The sequence below is a fragment of the Camellia sinensis genome, chromosome 8 (assembly GCF_055761805.1).
Source record: "Camellia sinensis isolate YWXY chromosome 8, ASM5576180v1, whole genome shotgun sequence".
Classification (NCBI taxonomy): Eukaryota; Viridiplantae; Streptophyta; class Magnoliopsida; order Ericales; family Theaceae; genus Camellia; species Camellia sinensis.
This window is the reverse complement of record NC_138968.1, coordinates 157,374,270-157,383,129: the sequence shown is the minus strand read 5'-3', so window position 1 is coordinate 157,383,129 and position 8,860 is coordinate 157,374,270. Positions and strand designations below refer to the sequence as shown.

General features: G+C 39.9%; 1 long non-coding RNA gene across 2 annotated transcripts; it reads left to right on the top strand.

The window, feature by feature from the left end:
- Positions 1 to 6,126: 6,126 nt before the first annotated feature.
- LOC145796724 (uncharacterized) lies at positions 6,127 to 8,539 on the top strand. 2 transcript variants are annotated; one of them, XR_014337214.1, is made up of 3 exons: positions 6,396 to 6,751; positions 7,488 to 7,920; positions 8,212 to 8,539. It is a non-coding gene; the product is annotated as an uncharacterized LOC145796724 (long non-coding RNA). The 2 variants fall into 2 exon arrangements; XR_014337215.1 differs by lacking the exon at positions 8,212 to 8,539 and having other exon boundaries at positions 6,127 to 6,751; positions 7,488 to 8,096.
- Positions 8,540 to 8,860: the final 321 nt, after the last annotated feature.

Genomic DNA, 8,860 nt, shown 5'->3' with positions numbered 1-8,860 from the left:
TCAAAGCAATGGACAAGCATAAGCATCCAACAAAACTATCTTGGATGGGATTAAGAAAAGGCTAGAAGCAGCAAAGGGAAAGTGGGTAGATGAGTTGCCCAATGTACTCTGGGCATATCAGACTACGCCGAGAAGATCAATGGAGGAGTCCCCATTCGCCATGGCTTACGACAGAGAAGCAGTTATTCCACTGGAGGTTGGCATCCCAGGGATCAGAACCCAGGGAGTAGAAAATGGGACCAATGAGGCATTCTTGAGCCCTGCTTGGTACAGCTTTTTTTCAGCTTATTTCAGCTTTCAGCTTAATTTAAGCTATTTTGATGTGTTTGGTTTAGCTTAACAATGCAGCTTATAACTTTTTGTAAGTCAGAAATCAACTTATTCTTTAAGTGGGGCAGGAGAAACTTAATTTATAAGTCAGAAATCAGCTTATGTTCATAGTTATAAGCTATAAGCTGTTAAGGCATAAGCTATAAGCACTTTCCCACAGCTCTACCAAACAGGGCCTTGGCCCGAGATCTGGATCTGTTAGAAGAAAGAAAGGAGAAAGCAGCAATTCAACTGAGGGCATACCAACAGTAGCTTGTTAGGGCTTACAATAAGAAGGTCAACCCACGAGAGTTTCAAGTCGGGGACCTCGTCTTGAGAAAGGTCGTCAGCAACAAAAAGGATCCCAAAGAGGTCAAGCTTGGCCCAAATTGGAAGTGACCTTATAGAATTATCTCGGTCCTGGGCAATGGAGCATATCAGCTTAAAGACAGTGAAGACAAAGGGTTGCCAAGACCCTGGAATCCTTGCAACCTAAAGTTTTTCTATCATTAGATTTTTAGTATTTTAAAAGTTTTTTGTTATTAGCCAAAGTAATAATAAAATTTTAGCTCGATTTTTAATTTCAAACTTGTGCAGTACGACTGACCAGTCACTTGGCGATGTTTCTAAGTGAAACATGACGAATAACTTAGACTTATTATATGGCAGAGTTGAATTATACTTGCATATAATAGAGTTGAACTAAGTTGGCGATGTTTCTAAGTGAAACATGACGAATAACTTAGACTTATTATATGACAGAGTTGAATTATACTTGCATATAATAGAGTTGAACTAAGTTGGCGATGTTTCTAAGTGAAACATGACAAATAACTTAGACTTATTATATGGTAGAGTTGCATTATACTTGCATATAATAGAGTTGAACTAAGTTGGCAATGTTTCTAAGTGAAACATGACGAATAACTTAGACTCATTATATGGCAGAGTTGAATTACACTTGCATATAATGAAATTGAACTAAGTCGAATTAACCTGGACTTACCATATTGGCAGAGTCAAACACAGATTGGCACTAAGTACATTTGAGTAAGATTAACAGAGGAACCAATGTTGAGAACCTCGGCTAGTCTCTGATTGAATCTAACCTCGGCAACAAAATCATAGGCACATGCTTAATGAAAACATAACTGAAAGTTAAGTTCACATTACGGGGCAGAGAGCTAGAGAATGATGCTTGGGGATTGGAATTTACAAGCTAAAGTTGGCTTAACACTTGTTGAAATTTTTAGAAAAACTTACAAATTGAAGTTAAGCCGAGGTAATATTGAAAGAAGTATCTACGTACTTGCCGAGATGACTAGATTACCAAAACTTGGAAAATATGGAAGACTGAAGTCTTGGTAGAAGCCAATAAGTAAAGTCACAAGTTTTAGCTAAACATTTGTGAAAATATTTTTAAAATGTTTTTAAGTGTTAAAGGCAAGGCCGAGATAAAACAAGTTGGAAGTTATGTCCGAGGTAGTTTTACCCAAGGAGATAGCACAGATGGGATGCACTTTTGAAGACATTCAAATTATTCTAAGTATGGAATCATACAAGACAGTAAAGAAGAGACAAGCATCCAACACTTCATAAAAAAAAAGGACTTGCATTCAAGACAACTTGTTCATATACAAAAATGGCACATCGGCCAAAATTAAAGTCAAAACATGGTCCAAAAGGTGACAATGATTCCAAAAACAGAAAATACAAAGTAAAGAAGTAACAGTTTGTAAACAGACTACTTGGCGTTGGTGGCAGGCTATGTCTCAGCCCCAGAAGACGATTGGGGAATCTTCTCGGCAGCCTTCTCAGCCTCGAGCTCGGCGTCGATCTCTTGTAGAGTCTGATCAATGCTCTTCTCGGCGATTGGCACCTCGGATGTTGTCTTCTGGGGGGAGGCACGTTTTGAAACCTCGTCCTCCTCATCCTGAGTCAAGTGTAGGACTTGCTCATTCAGAGTTGGGGACTTGGCCCCAGCAGGAACTTCAGCATCAGCCACCTCAGCCTCTTCGTCTTTTACTTCCTCTCCTTCTTCTTCTTCTTCTTCTTCCCGCTCCCCCTCCCCCCCTAGCCTTAGCCTTAGATTGGCTTGAAGTGGGAGGGAATAGTAGCACAAGTCAGCCTGCATCTCTGAGAGGAGAGTCCTCGGGATAGCCAACTCCTTCAGAGCAGCCATCCAACTGAGGGTGTAACCCTTGTTGTATGCCTCTTTGACTTGTTTTTTGTAGTCCTCGCGGACGTCGACTGCCCCCTCGGCGTAGGCCTTCTTGTCCGCTGCTTTGATCTCAGCGTCTTTTGTGGCCAAAGTAGCAAGGAGCTCAGTCTGGGCTTCAGCGGTTTTGCTTCGGCCTCTTGTTTCTTTGCCTTAAGAACCGCAACAACAGCCTCTGCAGTACCAACCCTTTCTTCAACCTCGTCTTGAGCTTGCTTGGCTGCCTTGTCCTGATCTATCAAGGATTTCATTTTGGCCTCAACTTTGTTCAGGGACTTGAGCAATCCAGTAACCTCCTTGGTCTTATGGACCGGCTCCTTCTTTATTACCTCTGCTTGCATCGCAAAGGAGTGAGCATGCTGGATTGCCTAAAAGAAATACAAGGAACAAAGTTAGTAAGCACGAAAGTAGAGAATGAAAGAGTACCAAGTGTTAGAAATTTACTTGTATAGAATGTTGCACCATCAAAGCGAAATTTTCATATTCGCTGACCTCGGCCATTCGGTTGAGGTCATTGGAAAGGCGCAGCGCAGTGGAGAAGGCGACGCCGATCTCAATATCAGAGGTGCTGTCACTGGCTCTGACTGGCTTATCCTCAATTGTGATGGAGAGGGCGCAGGGGTCATCCGATTTAAGAGAACCCGAGGTGGCTGCTGAGTCCGACCTCGGCTTCTTTGACTTAGTGGATTCGGAGGGTTTAGCCTTGGCGGGCCTCTTTTCGAGGGTGGAGGTACTTTTTTCTGCCTCGGCCATTTTTGAAATTAGCAAGCTATCCTCAGAGTCAATCTGAGTCACCGTTGCCTTTGCTTGGGCCTTCTTCAGCCTCTTTGGCTTCGATTTTGGCTAGGACTGAGAAGGCGAGGATTGGACTGTGACGACGTTGGAAATTTCGGCTAGAAAGTCGTCTGCTACAGCCTTTTTGCGATCTATCTCGTCGGCGGCAACGACTACAGTGACTTTAGTACCGAAATGGATCGCTAGAAGTGCAGTTGGTGGGTTGGCTGGATCGTAAGCCGACACCTCACTACTTCGGCATTTACGGCTACGAGTTCTTCCTGTAGGGGTAAACAGTGGAGCTCGACGTCGGCGTTGGCGTTGAGAGGGTGGAATCAGTTGTAGAGTAGAAGTTGACGGCTATTCTGCTGGGTCAGATGTTGAGGCTTAATCGGGCCTTGGTGATGAGGTAGTTAGGGGAGTTGTTGCTAAGGATGGAGACTTGCTTTTCTTGGGGACGTCGCAAAGAATGGATTTGTAGGTCGGGATGTAGTTCAGGAGCAGAGGAGCTTCGCGCTAATTAACAGGTAAGTCCAGCAGCTTCTTGAAGTCTTTGTCGGGATAAAAGTTTTTTCGAAAGTCCTTTGGGGGCTGAGGAAGAACTGCAAAGAAAAACAAACAAACGTTAGAACATACAAGAGTATCAAAATAATAAAGACTTTAAAGCAAGTAAAGTGACACTTGGCTCTTATCATTTTCCTCTTTGAACACTATTCGGCTTAAGGGGTAGAGGTGAAGGTCATAGTCTGGTAGGAACTCCCAGTTGCCCGAGACAATAAAGTAATCGTCTCCAGCACCCTTGTTGGAGTCTGGGAGGTCGGCGATGAGTTTGTATTCTGTGCATCTCGGCTTAAGATAGTAGACGTAGCCCTTTTCTGACTTCAGGTCACACATTGCATAACAATATTGGATATCGGCTAGGGTTATTCTAGCATTTTCTCGGCTAGCTAAGGCAATGATACCATTGATAACTTTGTAAAGTTAATGGCTCATTACATCGGGTTAAGCTTATAGTAGTGAAGGATTTGGCGGAAGAGGATGTCAAGGGGGAACCTAAGCCCGCATTCAATGAAGGCTACTACTGGGAAGGGCATGGAGTTGTCTTTGGGCATGATGTAGTTCTTCTCCCCAGGCAACCTAAGATGAACGTCGACAGGGATGGAGAACTCTTGCCTAAAGTATTCAAGCTTGTCTGGGGTGTCTACCCTCCACCTAAACATTCCCATGATGTCGGCCAGAGGGACAAGGTGTTGGATTTCAGAAGGAATTAGTTTGTCAAGGTTTATAAGACCTCGGCTAAAACCTAAGCGGGTGCTAGGGCAAGAGTTTTTTGAAGATCTAGAGAAATTTGTTTCAGTTTTCCTAACAAATTGAGATTTCTCTACCAAAACCCAAACCTAATCTAGGTAGAAATGGAGGATTAAAGGCAAGAATCTGGAAAATACAACAAGAAAACATGGAAAAAAATGTGATTCAAAATCAAGAATAGTGATGAACTATCAAGAACATGAAAACAGTGCATATACGTGTAAAGGGACAGTGAGTCAAAAGCAGATTGAATGAATAGAAATCCCCATACAAAGCATGCTTTTTGATGGGATTCAGAACACAAACAAATATGTTCAACAACGTGAATGCATTCATAAAAGCAGTGTACAAGAGAAATAAAGTTCGAAACTTAAAAGAGGGGAACAGTAACTTACCGAAGAAAATGGTGCTGGAGTAAGATTCGCCGAAGTCAGACCACGACGGTGAATGGAACGGAGCGATGAATGCTTCACTGGAAGGGATGAACGGAGCAGGTTGCAGAGCTTGAGAGCTTGAAACAATGGAGGATTTGGGGGATTTTTGGAGAGAGAAAGTTTGAAAGCTTGGAAAAAAACAAGGATGCAAAAGTGAAGAGACGAAGAAAGAGGGAAGTGTTTTTGATAAAACACGAAAAAGCGCCAAAGTATTCATTAAATGTGCTTGAGATGACGTGCTTGTCAGGTGGCACGCGCAGAAGTGACGCGACCTGATGGCGCGTGTCAGATATGGTTCAATAAGGAAGGGACACGTGGCAAAGACCTCAGCTAAGGAAACGATCTCGGTTAAGGAACTTGAAAAAACTTGGCTTTTGGCAAGGCATTGATAAAAACAGACTACAAGTCTTGGACATATGGAGTCGACGAATGATGACCTCGGAAATAAAGGATAGAGTAAATCTAGCCGATGTGTTATAGGTTCAAATGATATAGGTTCTATCACCTCAGGATGCTGAGGTAATAGAACCTAGGGGGCAGTTGTAGGGACATATTTTTTGGATAACAACACGTGGCCAAGGTGGCACCGAAGTGCTAGCCGAGGTGCCACGTGTCCTGGTTTTCGCACCGAGGTGATATCGGCTAGGCCGAGGTTGCCTGCAAAGATACCGGAATCTGAGATGAGCGGATAAGGGATAAGAGTTCTAGAATGGGGGAGGACCTCAGCCTGGATAATGATAAAAGCTCTTAGAGAGTTTATCTTTATCTATTGGAGAGTCCAAGATAAGCATTGGGCCAGAGTCCAAAAGAAGCTAGGCTTCTACATGGATCAGGTTAGTGTTGGCTATAAAAGTAAGGCACCCTCGTAGGTCTAAGATACGTTTTTTATATTCTGACTAGTGAGTAAAAGCACTATTTGCTATCTTTGAGAGATAATTGAGTGTTGACTTGATCGTCAGACGAACCACCGTCGGAGTCTTATCTTTCTGTGACAGGTCGTTCAGGCGCAATCTATTCTGCCGGTGTTCTCCAGCTGAGTACCTGTTTGGCAGTGTGGTCAGAAAACTAACACACACAGATTCAAATGTCTCTTCTCACTCTCCATTGCAAGAGTTCTTATGCGCCTCACACATCTAGAAATAGAAAATTGTGAGGATATGGAAGAAATTGTTGGAAATGAAGGACAAGAAAATGATGAGGAAATTATTTTTCTTCAACTGAAAATAATGACGTTGCGCAACATACCCAAGCTCAGGCGCTTCCTTTCAAACAATTCTAACACTCCTCAACCTCTCTTTTGTGGAAGGGCGTGTTTTTTTCCAGTAACTTTTTATGTTTATTTGCCAATTCTTGGTAATTAACAAAACAAAAATTGATATATCAAATTTTGCAAGTGGCATTCCCTGCTTTGGAGGAATTGAGAATTTTTTATGTATATAATATATCAGTGGTATGGAATAAACGTTTAAAACCCCTTGTCCAGGGAGAGAGAGAATCCTTTTGTCAATTAAGAAACCTAGAGCATCTTCGACTTCTATATATACACTGATGTGCAAAGTTGAAAGCAATAGTAGTGGCCAATAGGGAAGGATTGGAGAATCTAAAGAGTTTCTATAGCAGTTGTGGACTTGAAGAAGAAAAAGAAGAATCAACAAAGCATGAGCTCAATGTGGAAATTCTCAAACCACAACCCCTCTTTAACCAAAAAGTACAATTGCTATAAGTTTTATGAGTTTCTAGAGCTACTAAATTTCGAATTATTCAAGTAAAATCATAAACCTGTTTCAGTAAATTGAAGGTATTAGTAGAAACTCCTTTTCGAAAATAAAAATAAAAATTTCAGCATAGCGGTGAATGAATTCATCTTGCATAGTGTCACCAACCAATAAAAAATGATAGATGGGATTAAGTACATGAGTCTTGTCTCTTATTAACCCAACCATATATTGTTTTGGTTGTATCTCAATTTTGTTTAATTAGATACTTTATACCAATTATTCCTTTTTTAAGTTCCCAAACAAAGTAAGATCAACAATGGTTGGTGTGCAGAAATAACACAAAAATTGTTTTGTGGTTGAGATTTATTTAAAGTATTGCTCACATGACATTCCAAATAAATTTCAGCTATACAATATATTTTCTGTGTACTATTTGTATTCTAATTTTGTGCACTTTGCATTTTTGAAAGATTGATAGCTTCCAAAAGGTCTTAAAACCTAAATAACATAGACTCTAATAAACCAAAACCTTGCACTTAAAATTATGCCCATTTACAAGAGATAACATTATTTCTTACCCCTAAATCCTAATCACGGAACCTATGAACTCTAACACTATGTTTGTTCACTTGCTTAGGAAATCAAAGCTATGCCCTTTTATCTGTCTTTCTTAAATAAAGGTTAATAATTTTCTCATTATTCCTTTTGTCATTATCAATAATACAGGTTGTGTTTCCTTGCTTGGAAGTCTTGGAAATTTGGAGTTTGGGCAACATCAAAGTGATATGGCATAGCACACCTCCAACCAACTCCTTCAACAACCTAAGACATTTGGATGTGGTCGATTGTCAAAACTTATTGAATATTACTCCATCAGAACTACTTGGAAGTTTGCAAAACCTACAATTCTTCTATGTCAAAGATTGTGGCTCCCTAAAAGAGGTATTCAAAAACAGAGGATCAAATGTTGAAATCAATCCCGTGCTCTATCAATTAAAACAAGTTCTGCTGTTAAATTTAACACTCCTGATAAGATTTTCCTTTGGGAGTACATTGCCACTCTCGGTAACACCGATAATAAAAGATTGCCCTTCCTGGAGACCCTCATACAAGAAATGTAAGAGAAGATTGGTGAATGTTTTTCCATTTCGATGAAGAGGTATGTATTTGATTCATATTGTAGTTATGCAAAATCTTCTGTTCATTATTATTTACTTTTGGTAGCATATACTTATTGATTAATGCTAATAATGTACAACAATAATTCGATCGAGGTTGTACTTCTGATGGTGCAATATAACACTCATCAATGCAGTAGTTTCAAATTTTTATTGATGTCATATTTATGTTTGACTCCCTATAGTTGTTTGTTGCCCATAATTGCATACAAATGATTCAATATTGTGCTACGTTCCACCAATGTTTGCTCTGTTTTTGTGTGAAACTCCAGATTACCAAAGAAAGTTGGGTCCTATGTCGGGGTACAAAAGATGGTGGAAGGCAAAAAATATGTTGGATGGTGATTTTTTTATAATTAGGATCAATAAAAAATGCGATTTTTTTTTTGGTAAGTCCCTTGATTTGGACTGTATAATATTATTTATCAACTCTTTATTTTTTTTTTTTCAGTGTGTACATCCTTAACAACCAAGAGTTATCTAGGTGGTCTTGTGTTTTGTTTGTATATATGCTTTGTTTAACTTTGCTGTTTTTTGGATTGGAACTATTGGATTTCTATATGTAACATGAGCCACTCAATTCCTTTGCCGATTCACATGAGAAACCTCTAACTTTTTGTTTGATTGGAGGATTTAAAAAGAAAAAGGAAAATAGTAAGTGAAATGTGAATAAAGTATAATTATATTTTTATTTACTTTTACACATTTTTCGTTTAACACTGTATTTGATTAAAAAATTTAAAAAAAGAAAGAGATTTGGTCCCAGTCTCTAACTTTTTCCCTTTCTTGGATTTATTTTTCTTTCACCGCCGACCACAACTTTACTTCGTCCCATCCTTCTCACCTTCAGCCACATACTGCCCCACCAACCTGAACATCTATTGAATCACATTTGTAAGAAAATTGGTGGATTTTCATATT